Below are 24816 nucleotides of genomic sequence, written 5' to 3' on the forward strand. Positions count from 1 at the left end.
CAGCTGTGTCTATTTGCCTGAATAAAATGTTATAAAGGCTTGACTGCGGCTGGATTGGATTGTAGGGTATACTCATACTTAAGTTATATTCCTTTTCTCTCGGATTGAACTGTGACATCAGCATTTGGGCAGTATGTAAAAGGGAGAATTGCTCTGAGAAAACCAAGTATGTGCAGCAAAGCTGTGTATCAAGAAAGAAAGGTTTCTGCAGATAATGACAGACGTTATAAGGTAAACAAAATAATCAGCCATCGGTTAAGTGTTTTAGATATTCAAAGCAAAAGAAATATGTTAAAGCAGTATTGAATTTGCTTCCTACAAATTGTTCTATTGTATCTGATTAAGAGCCCTCTAGTCCAATAGTTATGAAGAGCTCGCATGGAGAGTTATTTAAAGCAATAATGGACAAGGCGTTGGTGCCATACCCCCCTCACTGCCGGGTCAAACAGTGGAGAATGTGGCACAGTAGCTATGTGAGGAAAACCTTTAGACCTTTGTATCAACAAGCTTTTAAGATTTAATTAAAGCATTTTATGCTTCATTAAAAACTGCACTGAGAGGCTGGGTTTGGAAGCCAGAGTCTACTTTACTGCATTGTAAAAAAGGGCAGGTTCCCAGTTTTTATGACTCTTTCATTCACACCATTCAGCCGGCCATCTCTGATGGGCTGTTAGAGACGGGTAGAGAGATAAAGAAAGAACGAGAAAGAAAGCAGGTGAAGGAGAAAAAGGAGGCATCATGCACACACACACAATTCAAGCTGCTGCCCCCAACGGCGCCTGCTCTCCCATCTCAAAGGCTAACTGACTGACCTCATGTCTAGTCACACAACACTGTCCACACACAGCCAGACCATCACATACAAACACACATACATGACCACACCACAACAACCACAGCTTATAAAACAACCCGAGGTGCTGTAAAGTATATCACTGGTGCAATGTGCAAGGCTATACCCCTGAGTAAAGCACATTGCTATGCCGTGGCTACTCCAGAGCTGTCTTGGAACTACAGATGCATGTAGGGAGGAACATAAAGTTCTACAGGGTTTTATAAGAGAGTACTATAAAAGGTAATAATGTTTCTGTAGGGGAGTGTGAGCCTCTATGTTAGTGTACGGGAGTGGAAGTTTGCGACCTTTTTTGACTTGTAATACACAGATTTCCTGTGTGAGAGGATTGCGCTCCATCCAACACAAGAACATTGAGACTCTTAAAAACGCTCCCTGGGTAAGCACAAACCAACTGCAGAGCCATTTTTATAAAGCAATAACTTCCAAAGATATCAGAGATTACAAGACGATAAAACACAGATCAAAAATTCATTTTCAGCAGGAGAGGGGGAGAGAACTTATGTGTCATCATCTTTGCTATATAAAATTCTTACATCAGGGCAAGCAAAGAAGCAAGCAAATGGCCATCACGCATGCACGCACACATACACACACACACGCACACACACACACACACACACACACACACACACACACACACACGCACATCTATAGCCTTGACTCTTATGAAAAGGGATCACAATAAGTTGTTCAGTGTGTGTTTAATGGGGTGTGAGCAGAATATGTGCAGTGGGTTCTGCCCTCGGGTTGTGTGTTTACAGACAGACAGTAGCTAGTTTGAACATTTACAAATGGGCAAAAGTGAAGAGAAAAGCAGGGAAGGCTGTGCTGATTCAGCCATCTGAGATAGCATTGCTGCAAAAGTGCCTCAAGGCGAACTTGTGAGCAAAAGAATGCATCTACAGTACACACATACACTCTACTCACCTCCAGAATACATTTACTAAACTGATTTACACAGGGACACATGTAGCCACCGCTGACCCCATTAAATGAAATGGTGCACGCACATTTTCCGCCACTTGACTAGCATATGTTCTACAGAGCCTGAGATAATTTGATGCTTCTCCTTGGACAACTGAAGATGCTGCAATCAGCATTACAGGAGGGGAGATAAGTGACAGCCAGGCAAAAACAAACCGGCAGCAACACACACACACACACACACACACACACACACACACACACACACACACACACACACACACACACGCAAACACTTCACACCCAGCACAGGATGAATGTCCATCTAGATTATAACTCCTACCTTGGAGCTGAGGCTCTTTCTCTAATTGACACATAATATTTGCATGAATCCTAGCATTAAACTCATTAATTAGCTGCTCACTGATCTGCCTCACAGAGTGAGAGGGAGGAAGAAACAGAGATGGGCAAAGACAGAGAGGGAAAATGAGGAAAGTGATGCGAACCCTCAGAGGTATCGTTCTATGGGCGGGCAGCGGTGGGCTGAGTAGCATTACGCTTCATCAAATTTGGAACTGAGCCCAAAGCCTTTTCTCCTGATTTGTGAATATTTAGATTGGAGGAGGCCAGGAGTTCCTGTCCCGCAGAAAGAAAAGCACATAGGCCCATCACTCATCGACTGTGTTGGTTTTCGGGTACAAGAGGGGATAGAACATTAGATCAACAAGCAATTAGTCTCCCCAGTGGGAGAATAACCCACAACTGAACTGGCTGCATGCAACAACAAAAAAAACATTCCTCCCTTTCAAGTGGTCTCTACAGGATTCTCTCTCCTCCTCTCCTTCTCACTTCTTCTCTGACCTCACTTTTTTGTCTGTCCCACTGGAAATGAATTGCTCTCGCTCTCTCTCTCTCTCTTTCTTCTCCCACCTTTCATTCCCTTGTTGCTTTCTTGTCATGATCGACAGGCTCGAATCCTTGTTAAGGTTGGCTGTCTTCCTCTCTTTCTCTCCTCTTGTCTCGAGTTCACTTCGCAGTGAGTTGACGGAGGTATGGCAGCTGCAGATCGCTGCTCGCTACTCATCAAAGTCTAACAGTGATGACCTCATGTCACAGCAAGCCTGACCGAGAGAGATGAGATGATGATCTCTTCACTGTCAGTCATTTTCCCAGCAGGTACTCTTCGTCTTTACATTCCTGATTATGACAACAATCTTAATCTGAATGTAGCTCATAAACAAGCATATTGAATGACTTTGTCTACCACACATTTCCAAATTTTAAATGAATATGGAGAAAAAACTCTAATCTCTACACAGCAGTGATGTATTGATTGGCCTGGGCAAGTGCTACATGAGAAGATTTGCAACATGAGCTAGACTCTGTGAAGAGGCTTTAACAATGGCTGATATGCAGAGCCGGAGGCTAGACTAAGTGTGTTGCTGAGCATTTAATAGTGTACACTGCAGGCAATAAATCATATATGGAAGCAGGCTAGCTCTGTCACATAAGTTACATGTGTTTAGAATGTGCAGTTGCAAAATGTATATAGCCCATCAGAATCCAGTAATTGGAGACATGGGATTTATGGAGGCAGTGGAATAAGACTTATAGTAGCAAGCATCACCAGGTGTGTGTGAGATAAAATGTAAATATACAGTTAGGAGTTGCAGGAAGCCAATGCAAAGGATTATGACCAAGATGGGTTTGGAAATGGCTTTCCTACTCAAACCCAGTCAAAGTTTCAGTACACTAAGTCCTCCCCTGACTTTTCCTTTGGCATCACTCTAAAGTATGTATGAGGTTTAAAATCACCACAAATGGCTCATGGGCAATGCAGTCAAATGTTTGCAGCAGTCGGTGTGGAAAGGTACTGTGATAAATCTGAGATGTAAAGGAAAGAGTCCCATCTTGGACTCTGAGATTTTTTTTTATCACAGCCCTCCAATATTGGCACGTAAAGCATGTTAAAGTAACTCATGTTTTGACATTTTCTTTTGTAAAATAGCTCTTTGCCTAATGAAATCCACATACCGTTTCACGTCCCCAAAATGTATACAGTCTTTTAAAATTTAAAAAATTCAACAAACATTTTTCTTCTTTTTTTTTAACCAGTTTCAGCTTAGTAATACCTAATCTTCTTGTCTGAGGTTTAACAACATTGTGCAGAGAGGTCTGCGTGACCCACAGAAGAGCACAAGTAGTGAGTTCACGTCAGTGACCCTTAAGTACAACACTTAGCCCCCCAATACACCCTTAACCCTGGCCCTCATCCATCACATGATGGATCAGAGTCTTTAAAGGCTTTGGAGTTATGCCCCCACACACACACACACACACACACACACACACACACACACACACACCCATACAGACAGGCTTATGATCAGGACAAGACCCCAGTTGACCCCTATTTCACTATTTTGTTGCTCAGTCACTCAGAAACACAGCTCTCTTTCCCACTCAAACCACAGGCTGCATACATGCAAAGTGCATGTCTGTATAGATTTGCTTCATGTGACAAATCAGAGAACATCAATCGAGTGATGACATGAACACGTTTGCTTGACAGAGGGGAAACAAAACGTGGCAGGACAGCCAACATCTTAAAAAAAAAAGGCAATCAGGGCTGCAGCCTATTAGCATTCAGTCTCGCTCATCTGTCGTTGTTCATTTTCCAGCCACAATTCACGTAATGAGCTGCTTTTCCAACCCAGGTGTTCCAATTCTGAACAAGGTCATTGAAAAACAATACAATAATTTGAGACAGAGGCATGGCTTGAAACAAAAGCATGTCAGAATCATCAGAAAATGTCTGCAGGATATTAAAAGCAGTCAGAGTAAAATGCCTTTTAGGGTTATAATTTATTCATTCACAGACACTGATTCAAGAACAATTTCGCATATTTCTCATAAACTGCCAACAAGGGTCAACAGAGACTCATGGTAAACATTTCAGTCCAAGATCTGGGACTAACAAGTATGTCACTTCTCACAAGTGTGGTCATTTCTACTTTACTTGAAGGCATCCAGGGTTCACAGTGCTGACATCACTTGGCAAGTCTGGTCAGTGTACGCCTCCACTACAGCCTGTCATCACCGTCTAATCTCACAGAAAGAGAGAATGCAAGGAGAAATAAAAGAGGGCCAGAGAGGTTTTCTGAAGGAATAAAGGGATGAAAAAGTGCAGCGCTTGGAGCATACCCTCGTCGGTTTTTGTTGAGAGCTGCGCTGCTGAAGAGTTCCTCCCACAGAACACTCCCCCTGATCATTAATCATCTGTCCATTCTGGCTCTGTCAGAGCCTCTCTACTGAGCTAAAACACGCACCTACACCCACAACCACCCACGTACACAACCCCCCCACACACACACACACACACACACACACACACACACACAACCAAATTCACACACACGCAACTCTTCGAAACTTTCTGCTGCCTTAGTCCTCTTCACCAAACACCGATCATCTTGACATACCTGTCCTCTCACCTAGCCAATGCAGCAATGCCTGATGCTGCAGAAACCCCAGTGAACAATACTTAAATCCCCCTGAGAAAGCTGAGATATCCTCCAATTAGGCTACCTTTGAAACTCCACAGTGCTATATTGCTGTCTTGTATCAGAAGAGCTAGGCAATTAAGAACACATAAGGAAATAAAGAAATAGACAGCAAATCACTTCCTCTGATCAATTTTTGACCCCCATTAATGTACTAATATTCGTTAGGCTAAATAATATCAGTTCAGCACTTCTCTGTACTTTTCCGTGTGAGCATGTTTGTAGAATGAAACCATGTCTGACTGGATTCAATAGAGGGCAGTGCAGCAGTAAAATCCCTAAAAGATGAGAGTGTCCAGATAAAGAAAATAAATAGGCCTGTGTGTGATTTCTCCAATTTTTGCTTCACATAAGGATGTGAAATTAAATGTCTGACTGCTAATGCTAATGAACAGAGCAGGTGTCCGCTAGACAATGAATGTAAGCAGACACATTCTGTTGAATTTAAGGCGTTATGCGCATGTGTGTGTGTGTGTGTTTGTGTGTGTGTCTGTGTGCGTGCGTGCGTGCGTGTGTGTGCATGTGTGTGTGTGTGTGTGTGAGCCTTAACAAACCAGCACACAATTTAGCAGACAGCCCACGCCCCTGGGCAGGCTGTTACCATAGTAACCTCACAGCCAGTATTTTTTGGCCCACACTTTCCCTTTGAACAGCCGGCCAATGACAGACCAGCCGACTGAGAAATCTGGCTTACTGAAAGCACATACACCAGTCGTGTGTCTGCATGTGCATGCGCATTAAATGTACGTATGTCTGTGTACGTGCATGCACGTGTAATATGAGAATGATACAGATCGAGAGAGCTATATGATCTCTTAGCTCCACACAGACTCGTCATTACCGAGTGTGGCGTTGGCAGTTGGCCGCTCTGCATCGAGCATGGCACATTGGCTCAGGTCAACTTTATTTTCCAGGAAGATGCGCCAAGGCACTGAGCATATCTTTCTGAAGAGTGGTCAGAGAGGAGCGGGGGGAAATAGATAGAGACGACAAGGAAGCATTGGTATTCCAGGAGACTCAACTGTGCTGAACTATCCCTGTCTGGCAAGGTACTAGAGAAAATGGCCCTCCAAAACATATCGCCGCTGAGCAGGCAGTAACATGTGCTTGCGCTACAATCTACACTGTAATCAGAACCTACTGATCAGGGGAGTGACCAGGCTCATTGCCCACTGCCAACCAACAGAGAAGAAAAGGCGAGGGGGTTTGACAGACAGAGATGAAGAGTTACTTGATGACGGGTGAAATCAGTCAAGAGAAGTTATGTGAGCCAGAAGCATTTTATTGCCAGTGTTTGATTGCAATATGATTTAAGTACTGATTCGATCAATCTAACTCAGCTAGCAAACAGTAATCACGGTCTACTAGAATACCAATGCAGACACATTAATGTGATGGTGTCAGGATGTTCACATTTACTGACAAATTAAATCCTGTTTGTCAACTCTCTCACAGAAAATAGCTATTCAGCTATCTGGAGTTTATAATCAGAAAGCAGTTGTTGTATGCTGTGTTGAGTCATCTGTGGATCCTGACTTGCAAAGAAGGATGATCGGAATGAGGTAATAAAATCAACAGTTACAGGCCCCGTCAATTACCTTGTGATTCTGTCACACGGTGAATAAAGTATATGTTCCAAGATAAATAGATTTCTCTTTCTTACCACTCCAAGTTGTGAGAGACCATTACCTTCCTCTGTCTCAGCACTTCAGTCTCTTTTAAAAAGGATCTAGCTCATTAACTTCATGGCTAGATCAATTAATCTATAGCAGTTAGCCAAAGATGCCCACTCTTGCTCTTTTTGCTCCTTTGCTGTTGCCCTGCTCAACAATGTATATTACATTTACAGCCTCCAAACCCTTTTTTTCACTGCTCATAGTTCTGTCACGAGCAGAGCCTAACCTGTGGAGAAAGTGTAGATTGTAAATTAAATAGTAAATCATTATGCTGGGAAGGAATTAGGGACAGAGAGAAAAGGCTCGCTCATCCAGAAATGTACCTTTGCCTTCTGTATACAATTAGAGACTGGGATAGAAATGACAGAAACACAAAGAAAAGATGAAATCAAGTTGGACTTTCATCAGCCACTCCAGCCATTTGGACCATTTACCTGTGTAGCTTGGCCTCATGCATAATGCATACTCTCTGGTGGCAAATTAGATTTTTTGTAATTTCTTCGCAAAGTGTGTAATTGGAAATGAAAGCAGATACGAACAAAGATTCAGGCGACGGCTTCAAGCCATATGGAAATACCTTGTAGTGATACAGTACTGTGAGATGCGCAGCACAAACACTTTAGAGCATCCACAGTAATCTATGTCAGTCATTACAGAAATCAACAAAGGGAAAGGATAGACTGCGCAGATATATGTGTTGTGGAAATGAAATCTTTGCATGTAAACTAGAATTTTGTTTTGCCATTTGTGATCAAAGAGAGACGCTAGCTTTTTGATAGCCTTTGTTTTTTTATATAATTAAGTGTCTTTATTGTTTTATTGGATTAAAAGAAATTTTAAAAAAAAATACAAAATTCTCCTAATAATAGAAACAAAGAGCTGGTGAATAGCATCATCTCTAATCAACTACAAAACAAATCATATATCTTGCTGTTTATAAATAAAAATGTGTTAATTCTAATTTAAGATGCTTTTGCATTTGTATGTATATCTCTATAGAGCTCATGGTTACAGTTAAGTTGCTTGGCATTAAAACAATATGCCTGTCATATTGATTGAATATAAAAAAACAACCTTTTTAATGCACAATGTAATAAGAGTCTGTTGGAGTAAGTTGGATTTTGACAGATCCACTCCCTGGCTGCTTGTTTCATTCCTATGGACTATAATTAAGAGAAAATAAACACTTATTGCATTGATCTTGTGTGTCTAAAATATCATTCAAATTCATTTGTCCTAGTTGCCTATTTTGCAATCCATAAGCAGTGAACTCTAAATAGTCAAAGTCACAGCATTCTGTGTTCAAGCAATCAATCTACCTGTTGGTACCCAGAGAGAAGTCAAATTTAAGACTTTTTAAGACCTTTTTAAGACCATAATGAATGAATATCAAGACATTTATAACAAAATCAACTAAGCCCAAAATTCAGTTTTTTTTTCAAGCCAAGCATTGCTAAATTTGCACTTCCCCATAGCTGAAGAATAAAAAAACGTTTTATGTCTGTGGTACAATCCGAAAGAGACTCGCGCCAATAACACGAAAGCTGATTGGCTGCAACATAAGTTGCATGTTGGTCTCATTTGTAGTCGTAATACAGCGTAATTATATTTGGACTAGTGAAAGAAAGAACTAACACACCACACACACAAAAAAAAAAAAGAACATTAGAGGTAGCGTTGCATGGACGTAGGGAAATTAAGACCTGTTTAAAATGATTTAAGACCTAGAACACAATACTTCAGCCAATTTAAGACTTTTTAAGGCCTGCAATTTTCTATTTTTTTTCTAAGACCCCGCGGTATAAGTTTGTGATCTAATGATATGCTCTGTGAAAGAAGATAAGGTGGACCAAACATCACTTGGACTATAAACACAATACACAAATGGTGAAATCTTGTTCATATAAAATACTTTAAACTGTTATGGCAATTTGCATTTTCTTAATTAATTGCTGTAGGCACGATGATCTATTTATTCATGGGAACATTAGCAAAGGGAATGCCTTGAAACCGTTGATCTTAGAGAGGAAGTTGTATTATTCATTCCATCGGCCTAGCTTTAATGCAACATTATCTCATTCACTTTACACACATCTGTATAATGCTTTTAACTACATGACATGATAGTGTCAAACACAAAGCATTTGGAAAACTAGAAGCGATGTAAGGAGAATGTAAACCAAGTTATTTGATTTGATCTAAATGTGCACATTTACATTTAGATTAAAAATAGAGATGAAAAAAGAAAATCTGAGGCTAATGCACTGGTAACAACCCATATCCTAATCTAGATGAAATCTCAAACACATCATTCCTTACCAGCCCATTTCATGTTAAAATGCTTTGAGAATTGTTCTACCAAGGCTTAACAGTAGCTTTCAAATACCCATGTATCCTAAAATACCCAGCCCCTTGGCTCAGGGTTGAGGCCCCGCTAATGAGTGTAGAGGCCTGTGAACGGGGATGAGTAATTATGCACATTTGAAGGAAGCAGAGGAAAAGGATGATAAAACAACTGGAAAACAAGGGTCCCTTCACTGTTTACCATTCCCTAATTTGATTCCTAATTGAGCGTACATAACACAATGTTTACACCAAAATATTCTGGCAAAGACAAGCACCCATGGCAGAATAACACAGCTGAACACGGCCTACTCTTCCCTCCGATGATCTCAGAGGGTGTAACCTAGGAGGCCCTTCCATCCCCAACACCAACACCACAAAGAAGTGTGGTGCGGTGACACCGAGTATAACCCAATAGTAAGCCTCTGCACCATGAGGTCTACAGCCTTTCATGCGGATGCTGACATTTTTTACATATGGCAAAGAGGCTGTCAGACGAATTAGGAGGTCAGAGGTTAGAAGTAGAGAGGAATTGGAACAAGAAAGGAAATGGGAGGAGAAAAAAAATTTTTTTTAAATTGAGCCTGCATCACTGACGGCAGGACAAGAGGTGGATAGGTAAGGTTGGAGAACAGAAGAGGGGATGGGTGGCGTGAGCATTACAGTGATGAAGAGGTCATCAGGAACAGCACTGCACACTGGGATGGCAATGACATCCACTATCAAAAAAACAGCTGCATCAGTACAATTAAAGCATTCACCGGCGAGATGTTCCTACTAGCATATCCGCCGTTCATCGCCCCTGTTGCTATTATGCCTAATGGCAAATAATGATTAAAAAAATAGCTCTGCATCCAAAGAGAAGACACAAACTATGTGTGAAGCGTGGGAGAGGGAAAGTGACCAGGATCAGGGAAATAGAGAGTGAGAAAGGGAGATAGAGAGGGGGAAAGTGAGAGCACAACAAAGTGAGAAAGCACTCAGGAGTGCATCTTATCAGTCAAATTGTTGGTGGCAGAGTCCCATAATATGCGTGTTGTGCAAACTAAGCAGCCATTTCTCATTGCATACTAAGTGACAGCAAAGCTATTATTTCTAAAGCTGACAATAGGCAACAGGGAATAAAAAAGGCTGGATAATAAATGCTGTTTAGAGGAACTATGCATCAACGTAGACAGCTCCATTCATGGTTCAAGATGGGTGTGCCTTTTATACATACAAAACAACCATTCTGTTGACATCAGATCCAGGCATGAGCAGAAAAGCTCAATCGGTAATGACGTACACGGAAATGTATTGCGTTTATACTGTACAAAGACGGATGAGTGTCATCAAATATTCTTTTGCATAGCGTGAATAAGCAGTGGTTGACCCAATTCCCTGGCACGCAATGCACCTGCAGCCCTGGAATCCTCCAAAGGTACTCGGGCCCACAGCACATCTATATATTAATGTCATATTTACATCTGTATGACCTCTACACAACCTTATCAGACAGCTGAATTCCCTTCCCGAGAAACAGACACGCACTATCACACAGAACCGGTGTGTGTGATGGTGGATTACAGCCCCCACCTGTCCAATTCTGGACAGTAGTGACCTTTATCATGCAGGCTTAGTCAATATGCCCTGAGCTATTGAAACTGGCAAACAAATGTGTTATTCCATTTTTGTGTGTGTGTGTGTGTGTGTGTGTGTGTGTGTGTGTGTGTGTGTGTGTGTGTGTGTGTGTGTGTGTGTGTGTGTGTGTGTGTGTGTGTGTGTGCCTAAAGGGGCTGTGGCCATGTGGGACCTCCTTGCGCCGCATGAACATCTTCACGCATTGTCGGGTTGATGGAGACCAGAAGTCATTCATTTGGATGAAGAGTGAATGATGGACAGTGGTGGACAGACAAGTGCATCACAGCAGTCTCACAGCGAAAGCAGTCTCACAGCGAAAGGTTTGGCATTGGTTTATACTTATGGTTTGTGATATTATAGCCCTATTAATCATAGAAATGTATGATGATATAAATCAATCTTATCTAAAACTGAAGACTAAAAAGGAATACAAAGAAAATTGGCAGGCCACTTTGTCACAGGGCTATTGCTGTTTGGAGATATATTTAGAGCATCCATTTGTTTTCACATATCACCAATCTCAGAAGGAAACATGGAAAACAAATTGAAGGGATTGTCAAATATCATGGGATGGAATCCCTGATTTTAAGCTGTGATGTCTAGCTGTTGTGCACTCATTGGCAAGTATTCAGGGGTTAGGAAAAAGATTGTATGTAGAGTGTATAGTGACGTGTATAGGAAAAGGTAGTGGATGTGTGCGTGTGTGGCTTACTTAAAAGTGTGTGTGACACATCCTCATTAGGTCTTTGTGACATTGTGGACTTTGTGAAAGACATCGACACCTTGTCCAGCAGAGAATTAAGGGGAAAACACAACACGATCAACTGGGAAAATGGATTAACTGTATAACTGGCAGAAAGCCATTAACATGAGGGTAAGGTCTAACAAGGTACAGTAGCGAGTAGAAGTGTGTGTGTGTGTGTGTGTGTGTGTGTGTGTGTGTGTGTGTGTGTGTGCGTGTGCGTGTGTGTGTGTGCGTGTAAAAGAGAGAGAGAAAGTCAGTATGCGGATGTATGGGAGACACGAAGGAGAGAGGTTTGATTTCAGATGTTCCCGATTAATCATTAAATTAATCTCAGCCGCCCACACACACACACACCTTGTCCCATTTAGCATAGGATATTAAAGGTTTTCCTGTTCAGAACTCGTGTGCATGTTAGTGCATGTGAATAAAAGTAGGTAATTCACATATTCAGGAACGGTCTGTGAGAGCTGTGTGGAGGCAATACCTGTTTTTTTCAGTATTTCGGGTGCGGCTCCTTAAAGGCATACAAATCAACTGACTGAGTGTGTTTTCTTACTCAGGTGGCATTGCCGTTCATTGGCACACAAGAAGAACTGCGCATCATATACACACATGATGTGCAGTTGCGTCATTCACTTACTTAATTTACTGACACAGTGCTACTGAAAGTGATGACCCAGGAACATCCCAATTGCCTTCACATTAAGCACAACTGGAACGTACATGAAACACAAATATACACACAGTAACACACAGTCTCCACAACCCTGTACTGTAAATTTATAGCAACAAATTGACACAAATGGATACGCTCACAGATGTATACACATGGCAGAGCATAACTGCATAAACGAGGTCAAATATGATGTTCAGTGACATCAGATATGCATGAATACACCATGCATATCCAAGGCATAGCAAAGACGAGTCAGACACATCTCTGTAGATATCATGTGTGTATTCACATGTCAACAGAACTAAGCACGCATTTTTATTGTCACATTTTGCATGCAAATGTTACGCAAGGGCTTTTTAAAATGCTGCATGCATGAGCATCCAAAAATGCATTAAGACATGGGACACCTACCCTGACATGTGGTTAGGTTGAAAGCCTTGGGTGCACACAAATGTTCAAGCCAACTTAATGCAAACACGCACACACGCACGCACACGCACACGCACACGCACACACACACACACGCACACACACACACCTTTAAAACACACCATCCCTGGGCAGGACATATTGGATTAGGAGGGATTTTTTTTCTTGGCTCCGTCTCAGTGGTGCTAGATTAAATGCCATTCCCACTTTACTATAGATGGCTCGAAAATAAATCATACTTTCCATATACACACACAAAGAAATGTTCACACCAACTCACACATACACATTCAGTACACACACACACACACACACACACACACACACACACACACTCACACAAACAAACACATAAATGGAGAGAAACACTCACACGGGGAGATATATAACATGTTGGCACACCCAAATACTAAAGCACCTGTACGGTCCAGCGCGTCTGCTCTTTGTATTTCAATCACTGAATCGATGGTTCTAAATTGATTGTAGCTGAGCAGAGGCCAGAGATGTTCCCCCTGGCTCGCTGCCCTGGCCCTCTATTGATTAGATCTGAGAGAGCCAATTGCTTTCACACTGGATTAAGGTGTTCCGGAGCAGTGAGCAGGGAGAGCGAAACCGAGGGAGAGCGAGAATAGGCTTTGCAGCCTGAGAGACATTAAGCATTAAGATCAGGCCAACAGCACTAATTAGTTAACAACCCCTTTCTATGAGGAAGCCATGTAAGCGCACTCAAATATGGGTATGTGTCACACACACACACACACACACACACACACACACACACACAAAATGTGTAGCAACACATAATAAGGGCTTATAGTACTTTTGAATTAGACACAAATGCCATATGTGAATCAATTTACACATGCAAAATCTATAACATAGATATACAGACACATGCACATATGCCTGCAAACACACGCACACCTCTACGTTGCAATCCTACAGATCAGAAGGCACGAACACAGATCAAGGGTGTAATCTCATTTGACCCTGGAGCTAAGTAGCCCAGGGCAACAGTATTACACTTCAAAGCTTCACTCTGAGTTTGTTACACATTCCAGCTCCAAAGTATTATGCACTCTAACCTAGAGGAATCAAACCAAACTTTACTTTCAGCCGGCATCACAGGATCTGTTCTGACCTGGATCAAACAATAAGTAAACTGCGAGAGGTGGATAAATCCTTTTCTTTTTCTTTTTTTTTTTACAAGGTTGCTCTTCTCCTACAGGCTATCTGTCTCTCAAGTCTGCGTTTATCCTCCTTTATGTCACATTCATATTCCACTGGGGGCAGTGTTAAGCTGCCCATCCACTCAACACCCCATCGCTCTTCCTCTCCATACAACAATTAGCTGCTCCTGCTGTGGGTTCTGTATGGAAGAATGGAAAGGGAGGAACAGGGCTAAGGAGGCCTCAGCCTTGGAAAAGACGAGCCCTTTTGTCCGGCCCGAAGTCCCCCTCTCAAATCATTTCCACAATGGAGAGGCTTCCAATCCAGATTAAGCGCTTATGAAAATGAAGAACTGTGTGTTCTGAGATGGGGCCGGCACAGATGATGTGGACAAGGGTCAGGAGAGCCAGTAAAAGAGCCCCTCACTCCGAGTGCCCACGGAGGCGTTTCTCAGGGAGCAGCAGCCCTATTCACATGGCATTAGGGGTATAAAAGCATCACATTGACTGCGCGAGTCAGGCAAGCTTAATATGCATTTGGTTAATACCCCTATTGTGGCACTCCCGCTAAGACTGCTCTCCTAGCAAAACATCAGAGAAGGAGGACAGTGGTAGAGAGGGAATTCAAACAGACAGAAAAGATGAGCTAGAGAAGGAAAACAAGGAAGGGAGGGACTAAGATTTCCTGGCCCATTCATGCCCTGGTGGGTGTGAAGCACACACAGTCATGCCTGTGCGCACACACACATACAGGACATGCATGTACATGATGCACACACATGCATGCATGTACACCCACAAACACAATAATATCCTCATAAAAAGGCTGCTGTGAGTCCAGTTTGTGGGAGTCTGACATGACACTTGGCTGACACAATAAACTTAGCGAGAGTCAAGAAACTCAACAAAGCCCAAACACCTAATGATAGGCCAACCATAGTAGCCAGTAACGTAAAGGTCAGTTTATAGGGAAGCAAGACAGAAAGATAGGTATGGAGTGAAAAGAAGAGAGAGGCCGTGAGATTGTGAAATTGACTGAGTGTATGAGCATGTGTGCCTTTGTGTCCTTATCACTCTGTGTTTGGTTCATTCCCCAAAGGGTCTTATTATGCTTCGCGCTGGCTCCAACACAAAGGCAGCGTCTCTGTATCTCAGCCCATCCAGCTCCCCCAGAGAACATTCTAGACACAGCAAATCCATTTGTTTGTCAGCTTCTGCCTCTATTCGGACTTGGACTAATCAGATACCATTCTCTTTGAGAAGCATACCACTGTGAAGTCTGGCCTAGCACTACAGTAACGCTGGCCAAGCACTAAGATAGTATCTCTGGTCTTTAAGAGAGGAGTTTTGGTATCGGTAAGCACTGTGCATGGACATCATAAAACAATGCTATAGGGTAAGTTGTTAAGGGATCTATCAGTGCATCAAATAATGATCTCTCTAATTATAAGGTCCTTACTTTTAGAAAATATCTTCCATATTATATATCAATTACAGATATGCCTAAGTAAGTTGTTGGCCCTTAAGTTGGTTGAGAAGTATTAGGATGTAGTACCACAAGGAATGTAACATCCTGTTTTTAAAAGTAGCCATATAATCCAAGCCCAGGAGTACAACACAGATGGAAACCAAGGGCAGATTACATATCTTGTGCACAGAATCAATTGCTTTTAAAGAATGAGAGTGACACTCCTGAATACAGAAGACACACTGCGCCAGTGACGATACAAGTGTAAGGAATGGTAGAATAATCCATATCTATTCATTGCATGGTCACACAAGTAACCTCATTTCTATTGTGGGTACTATTCCATGTCTGTGAACATTGAAAGTTGTCTCTCAAGCAGAAGAGAACAAGAAGAAAGTGTATGCCAAAGATAAAGGCTATCAACTTTAAAACAGTAGGTAGCAAAATCCGCCAGTCATCAGATTTCATGTATTGCTTGAATTGTGTTTCACATGATTCAAGCAACTGGAGCAATGTGCAAAGGTTGAGCACAAAACATGAATTGAATTGAGTCTGTTATATTCTGCTGTTTTAATTAATGAGGACTGGAATGCCATGCTTGTTTAAAATGCAGATAGAAAGAGCTGTAAAAATGTTCACTATCATATTATGTCTTAATGAAGTTCAGTAAAATATGGTGCACAATATATGCAATCAATCAAACCTCGTAACAAAAGATACCGTCCACTGCAACACGTAGGCAGCAAGTCAACCTGTTGACCCAGACTCTGTTCCCACTCAGCACACAGTGGAAGTATGATGGGTTTTCATTACGAAATGCAAAAATAAGACTGTCTGAGAGGTTAGCAGGCTTGATTAGACTCCATAAAACCACACTCACTTTGAAGATTTCATTAAAGTCAGGTTGCCCCAGCGTATGAGGATACACTAAGCTCTCACCTCATCTTTACTGCACACATACATACACACACACACACACACACACACACACACACATAAATAAACAGGGACACACATGCATATGAAGAGTCATCCAGATCTGACTACAAGCCTGACTATGCTAATTCCAGTTTGGAAAAAAAGCTGCAGCCCCCCAGCCAGTGTGGGAACTCAGTAAACAAATGGAGCACAAAGCACAAAGTGGTCAAAGAGAGGATTACCAAGTCGCTCTCTTTCTCTTTTGCCTTTTTTCACACACACACACACACACACACACACACACACACACACACACACACACACTCCTCCTCTCCCCTATCTTGCTTTCAAAATTCAATATTCACGCAATGTCTTCTCCAGTGGGTGTTTTCGGAAGACAGCCATAGCAGGGGGTCCTTGGCATGAGGAGTGAAAACAAAAGCCAAGATCAATAATTTGTCACAGAGATGGGTCTGCCAGATTGAGTCTGACTGTCAGTCTGAAAAGAGACGTTTCCTCCAGTTTCTGCAGAACCACATGCCCTGATCCCGGAAAGTACAGGCTGTGTTTACTGTCAACTTAAACATTCAATTAAATGCGCACAATGACAAAGTGAGATGCGGATTATGGGAGTTGTCTAATTGTCGTATAATTGCATATTGTGAAGGTTTTGAGGTCGTTTTTTACATGACCTGCCCAGTTATAGGGAGCCAAGTTGGTTTAGGATAATGCATGGTGTCATAACAGATTACACTTAATTATTAGACATAATTCTTCACATATGTTTAATCAGGGATACTTAGCGAGCACATAAAGTGGAACTGTAATGCTGTTTGCTTCAAGTGTGCGGCAATTATAGCAAACATGATTAGGTTATGAAATTGGACACGCAAAGTTCAGCTTGGGGTGATGGGAAGTGTGTGTGTGTGTGTGTGTGTGTGTGTGTGTGTGTGTGTGTGTGTGTGTGTGTGTGTGTGTGTGTGTGTGTGCCTCCCGCAAAAGAGAACAAAAATCTTACAAGCTCTGACCCAAAGTCCGGAGATTTTGAGCTTTGAATTGATTTCAAGCACTCATGCGGATTGACAGAATCAACACAAAGCATGGAAGAAATGCACTTTGGGCTTAAAGGATTGGCTTATCGCAAAACCCAATCTTACCATGCTGACTGTACTGTATGCTGAGCAGGTTCAATCAGCCCATCTATAGACTGTGAAATCTCAACTACCAAAGGCTTGTATCTTGGGAGACTCCAGGAACCAGCCTATGAGATGACAAACTCACACTCTTCATCAGTTGAATTGTGTACCGTTAACACTAATTGTCCATTTAACTAAAACTACAAACAACATATTTTCTCTTCTTAACGCTAGATAGATAGTTCTGCTTTTATTTGACAAGGTTTTGAGATTCTCAGTCGGAAGTATTTGCTGCCACCCCAACACAAAGGAAACAAATGGAATTTTGTTTTGTTTTGCTTGTGTCTTACGTAACTACAAACTGCATTTATATTTCCATTTAAAATCATTTTTTTTCCATTATTCTTAACTTTGCTATTAATAGTTTTCTTTTTATTTACTTTCTACCCAAGAAATCAAATGGACCAAAACTATTTTTTGCAATTCTGCATGTAAGGAAATATGTTTTTGTTTTGTTTGTTTTTTTCACTCTGATGCTTTAATCTACTCCAGTAATAGAAAATGGGGACTTTGTTCCAGCCTGACACGCCGCCAACTTTTTCTTGGTTGCTTTGTCGTCTATTCTCACTGCATGTGGGATGAACAGAGCTATATTGGCCCTACTATAATTGCAATTCAATTATAATTAGATCGTCAGTCCACAAGTTCCACAACATAACCTTGACTAATCCACATCTATCATCCTGCTGCTGATAACCTCCAGGAAGGAATGAGACAATTTCATAGAAGTGAAATGTGTCCCTCTGCCGTCAACCCAAACAGTCCTGGCCGTGTTCTATTAGCTGAACAGTGAATAATGATGGACAGTGATGAGGCACAGGGAGAATCAACAAATGAGGAGCGATGGAGAGGGGGCTGTTTGTACTTTCTCAACCACGGGGGGGTCTGTGGAGAGGCTCACCACGTCTCCTCATTACTGCCTGCCGGAGCATACTCCAGAGGGGAAAGAAGAGAGAAGAAAGTAGAGGTGAGTAGCGGGGGAAGAAAAGTACAAGGAGAGTGAAGACAGTTTTAACACGGAGATAGAAACTGACACTTTTCCACAACATCATTGAAAATGTCTTTGTTGGGCTCCTGGGTAGCTCACCTTTTAGAGCGCGTGCACATATATAGAGGTGTACTCCTCGATGCAGCGGCCACGGGTTCGACTATGACCTGCGGACCTTTGCTGCATGTCATTACCCCTCTCTCTCTCTCTCCCTTCATGTCTTCAGCTGTCCGATACAAATAAAGGCCTAAGGCCTTCTTAAATGTGCAATCATAACTTAAAAGCATAAGGTAAAGGGGATTTGATTGATGGGGGTCACGGTTAGGGTGAGGGGGGCCCCTTGTAGCACTGGGCTTTTGTGTTTTGCCAGCGAGGGTGACATTGGCAAATTAAGCGGAGACCAAGCCATCTGCTTAATGTTAGGGGTCCTTTGTCTCCCTGTGTCCCGCACTGGCCTCAACACCCAGTGTCCATCACTGAGAGGAGAGGAGAGGAGAGGAGAGGAGAGGAGAACTGAAAAGGATTTGGCGAAAAAGATTGAAAAAGTTCCTGTGCAGCAGCTAAGGGAAAGACCAAGTGAGAGATGACAATGAAATGCTTAGAAAAAAAGCCCAGTGACCAAATACATGGCCTGTAAGGGACTGAAGGTTATAGAATCAGACAAAAAAGAAACGACTGAAAGGAGAGAAAGAGAGAGTGAAAAATAATAGGAGTAGAAGTATGTGTCTCTCCATGGTGGATAAGAACAGCTCTGTGTGTGGTGGGTATTTCCATTATGTGTGAACAAAATCCCTGGGTTCCCCTGGCATTATTAGGGACTGACTCTGCCGTTGCAGTAAGAGCAGCGCATCTGTGTTTGAGGTCATTACAAACATTCTATTTGGGCCTTAAATTCAAAGATTCTTTGTTTGGGTCACACTCTTTCACCACTGCTCTCTGCCATCCCCCTATTCAGCCTATTGAGAGCCATGGAAACAAGAAGTCTTTTACTCTCTGCTCTTTCTTACAGCTTTTCTTCTACTTTCCTCCCACTACTACTAGGACTAATAGGACCAGGACGTGTCTGACGCTTACTTAATTGTGCTTCAAGGTGACTTAGCAGATGTTGGTGTGTGTGTGTGTGTGTGTGTGTGTGTGTGTGTGTGTGTGTGTGTGCTGGTGAGTACACATGGATGCTTCTCTGCAAATGAAGTAAACGTCTGTGGAACGGAAGTAGACAAGGCCAAATGGGCTGGAATTGGCTCTAATAGCTTACCGGGCCTTTGTGGGTCCTGTCTGCCAGATCCTTTACACTCAGATAAGACAAATAAAAAAGTAATCAAAGCGTTAGTGAAGCGAAAAACTGTAAAACCAAACGTTTAAAGTAAATAGCTTCCAAAGCCAAATTTGAATACTTTATGTGTTTCAGTTATCATTTGAAAGAATTATTTTCTTCTTCACTTAGACTATCTATTCTAATCTCTCTAATACAGAGAAATAAGCCAGCAGGTAGGTATCCATGACAATTTACTCTATAGGGGTGCATAGTGGGGTTCCAGGCTATGGTTAATAATGTGCCTCAAACACTACATTTTAAAAATGCACACATGGAAGAACTCACACTTTTTCTGAGCGTATGCCAGATGTGTGTTGTGTATGTGGAGCAGTGTGCGTGTGTGCTCGCGCCCCATGATGGTAGCCATTAGACAGGAGTAAGGCAGCCATGATGAATCGGCACTTAGCCCAGGGAAGCGCACTTGCTCAATGGGCTGTGAATCTCCCGCTGCCACTGTCAGCCTGCAGAATGTTAAATAAAGTTATTTGAATATTTGTAATATTAATGTGCCAGCGTGTCAAAAGCCCGCTGAAGCCTAACGGTAAGAGAAACTATGAGAAGATTCATATTAAGACTGCTCTGGTGAGGAATTACATAAATGCCCAACTAAATAAATAGATCATCATGAATAGTGCATTAGATTCCAAGAGTTCCACAATTAAGTTACCAGAAAATATTATGAATAATAATTTTAGTCATTATGTTTCTTATCGTCCTATTTCACTTGCATATACATATTTGCAACAACAAAAATGCCTGAAACAATGCTCCCTCCCTTACAATGCTTTTTCTATCCTCTGTCCGCATCCCAGTCTCCAAGTCCATGCGGTGGCAAAGACTCTGAGCAGCTCTGTGCTTTGCATAGGAATGGTCCACTGTGGTTAAAAAACGAGAAGCAATAAGCTTTGAGCATGGTTAACCAATTACAAAAGAAGACAAAATAGAGTAAAGGGGCCTTATACAATAAGACAGCTTTATAGACTAGAGGCAGGCATTTATCAGCTCATAGAAAATTTGGTTCCCCACAGGAAAGTGTTAACAGCACAATGAAGAACAGGCAGTGCAAAGTTTTGAATTGCTCTTCATAGTATGGCATTTAGCCCTGTTTACTCTGAAGCAATTTATGCCACATAACTCACTTTTAAGAGTTTAAATGTCAGAATAATTACTTTACCAGGGAGTTTCAATCACTCCACATATGAGAACACAAGGAACATTAAAATGATTAAATATCAGATTATTTAAAAAGAACACACACACACACACACACACACACAGAGACGGATGTGAAGCAAACCCTAATCAAGGTGATTCTATCAATCGCTGGAGACCACGAAAATGACCATGTTCAGTAAAACCATCAAATCAGGCTTTGTTAGACACTGGACACACACGCACAAGACAAGCTTTGCGTTGGTGGAGGTAGTGGGGTGCTATTTGGAGTGTCTCTGCTCGATTTAACAGGGAGGTGATAAAATATTTAGCAGATTGCTTACATAGCCAAGGGGGAGAGAGAGGGAGAAAGAGGGAGAAAAAGAGCGAGAGAGACGGGGATACCCAAATGGCTTGTGTGGGAGCTGGGGAGCTCGTAATGAGGATGGCATGCTGGCATCATCGTTACAGAGCACAACAACTCAACATGGTCTCTCTGCCCAGCTGACAACACACACACACACACACACACACACACACACACACACACACACACACACACTACCTGTCACTAATTAAAACATATAGATTAGAGAAAGTGCAATCAGGTACAGGGAGGTTTACACACACACACACACACACACACTCTGTCATTACAAATGACTTGCATAGTTGAACAAGTAAAAAAAAATATTGATCACTTAAAAACAACATTAGTGTAGACATTGTCTACACTTTATTTTCCCTACAATATATTCAGACAATATTGTAAAACAATATCAGATTAGCATAGCTCAAAACAAGCTATTTTTTTTGATTTTTTTGATTTCCCACTGTGCTTTTAAGCACCACTGTGCCTTCCCTTTTCTATGCAACAACTTTCCTTCTCATATTGCTCTCAATAAGGGAAATCATTTCAGCGTGCATATTCTTTAAGTTCCTGTTCCTGTTACTTAATCTCTAATGGGCAATTACTTTAGACCCAAAGCTGAGGCCATGTTATTGCACCAACCCCCAATTGATTGGTTGCCCATCGTATTCAGCTTCCACAAGCACTTTAAGGTTAGATTTACTTGTTTAAATAATGGATCACAAGCCCATGAAAAGAGACTTTGTGGAAAATAAAAGGTTGCGATTGCTCTTGTTGGAGAGGCCCTCTCAGTGGAAATGAGAGGGGTACAGACTCCATACACGTCTCCTGAGAGTAAGCTTGTTATGAGAGATAGAAACATCAACATCATCTGTTTCTCTCCTGTCGATCTCTTTGTCTCTCGTGTGTGTGTGTGTGTTTGTGTGTGTTCTGAGACTTAAGGTCAACCTACACAACATTTACAGGTTTCTACTAATTTCTACTACAGCTACACACTAACAACTCCCTTCCTCTACATGCTGTTTTTTTTCCATCAGAGAGCGACATGTCAAACGTACAGTAACACAGCAGGAAGTCTACTTGCTGTGGGTACTTAGAGAAGGAAGTCAGGGGGATTGTGGGAATTAGTGGAAATATACATCTCCTCCTCTGTTCAAAGATAGTTCAGTGCCTACCGTGTATGTGTACGTGCCTGTGTGTTTGTGGTGTTTACAGCAGTGCCAATGTCCCATACTAACACAAGCCACAGCAAGCTCCTACCAACTACACTCGGGGGTACCTTAGGCTCCAATTACTGTGCTGTGTGTAAGCTTTAAGCTTTAGGTAAATAATGGAAGAAAAAAAAGGAAATTCTGTGGAGAAAAGATGGACAATACATGGATCAGCATCACGTGAGTTTGCGGGACAAAAACTATTCATCCATTTAAGCCTGAAGGTGTGTTTGCATTAGAGGACAGGCAAGGTGATTTGGCTAATTTGCTACAAAATTGCTGAACTGAACTGTACCTTTCATGTTTAACCTTCAAACTAAATGTTTCACATCCACTAATGATTAGCTCTGGAATATGGCCACTAAGTAAAACTAGTCTAAAGGGAGCCACACATAGTGAATCCAAAAACATTTGTTATGACAGTATATTTCATCATATACGATTCTCCGTGGAAACAATCGGCTTTATTACATAAAACTACATTTTATCGGAATTTAAAGGATAAAATACAATGCCACACACAACAAAACAAAAAATGCAAGATAACTCATTTCAATGGTTTATTAAAAGCGTAAAATGCATTCTATTTGTCTCAGTATAGATCTTGTTTTTCCCCTTGTTCCCCTCTCTCTGTTCATGTTCTGTCTGTGGGTTGGCGTGGCCGTGGTCTCCCTTCATTCTCCTGGCTCCCGGCTCTGCTCATCATGCACACCTGTCTGCAATCGGCTCATCACCTGTGCCAGCCTGCTCACCTGCTTCTCGTCAGCTCATCAGCTTACAGTACTGTATATCTATCCCGGCTCTCCAACCACTCTTTGCCAGATTGTTGTTTCCTCCACAGTGGTAATTACGCCAAGCCAACTTACTTATGTATCTCTTGTGATTTGTTATTTCTGTGTGTCTAACCGGTCTCTATTGTGTCCCTGGAACATCACCTGCCAGCCTGTCTCCTGCTTGTCTCTCTGCCTACCTGCCAGCAACTTCCTAGCTTCCAAGCTACCTCTGCCTGCTACGCTTTCCCTCATACCACACTAGCCCTGTCCCTATCTCCATTCTTCCCTGCTGCCACCGCATTTCCATTCCGTGCCATCAGCCCCTCATCCAGATCCTCCTCTCCAATAAAAACTTTTTTCTTACCACCACCTTCCTGTCCGTGTCCTGCGTTTTAGGTCCCTCTGGTGTTCATAACATCTTGTTTAGCTCTAAATGCTGTCACATTTTTATTTATCAGTTTGAAACTTTCTATTAGACATGATGATGCTGTAGTTGTTTAGAATATCACACCGCTAGAATAAAGATTCACAGCAGGCAAACTAAAGTCTGCTATCTGTTTAGTTTGCACATAATGCACTGTTATGTTTTTCCGTAGGTGTGGGTTAGAATAAAAAGTTGCTTTTAAAATACGTAAATTAAATGCATTTTACACTGAAAGAAAAGATAAAAACCATACAAACAAATGTAAAATTAAATGACCTGTGAATAATGTAAAACACAGTTGTTATGAGATGGCAACGTTAGATGTGAAATGAAAACTTCCAGTAATGAGCTAACTAAAAGCACACCAACTTTTACCTGGTCATTTTCATTAGAAAGTCATTCCACCTTATGGCCAAGTACTGTGTGTGTGTGTGTGTGTGTGTGTGTGTGTGTGTGTGTGTGTGTGTGTGTGTGTGTGTGTGTGTGTGTGTGTGTGTTTGGGAGTGTCATTAGAGTGTGGGTTTGTTTTGCTCAGGACGTAGAGCAATGCAGAAGGATACAGTTAACACAGTCACACACAGTGTGCTTTGTAGATATGTGGCACTCTCATATCTGTTTATTGATCAGAGCAGATGTGCGTCAATCAATCTTATCTGAGCTCCACACACTCTCCAGCTAACCTCCAGAGGCAGGCCAACCAATACGGCGCCACACTGAGAGCCCAAAGCCACTCATATTATCATCAGACACCTTGAGCAAATTTTCTCTTTGTACGTGTGTGTGTGTGTGTGTCTGTGAATGAATAACAGGGTGCAGAGCGTAACGGTGCATTAGAGGACAGACAGAAAGAAAGTGACAGCTTGAACCAAAAACCCAGATTAACCCTGCCTTTATGTGTGTGCCATTACCTATTCCTTAGAACTTTGTCTTCCGCACTTCCTACTGAGGCAGAATGCAACCTCTCGCCATCTGTAAAGAAGGCTGCACAGAAGGCTGGCAT

General features: G+C 41.9%; 1 protein-coding gene across 3 annotated transcripts in view; it reads right to left on the reverse strand.

Moving 5' to 3' along the window:
- ephb1 (EPH receptor B1) overlaps positions 1-24816 on the reverse strand; it is a 165082-nt gene that overhangs the window by 70213 nt on the left and 70053 nt on the right. The window lies entirely within an intron of this gene.

The sequence above is a fragment of the Sander vitreus genome, chromosome 12, assembly GCF_031162955.1.
Source record: "Sander vitreus isolate 19-12246 chromosome 12, sanVit1, whole genome shotgun sequence".
Classification (NCBI taxonomy): Eukaryota; Metazoa; Chordata; class Actinopteri; order Perciformes; family Percidae; genus Sander; species Sander vitreus.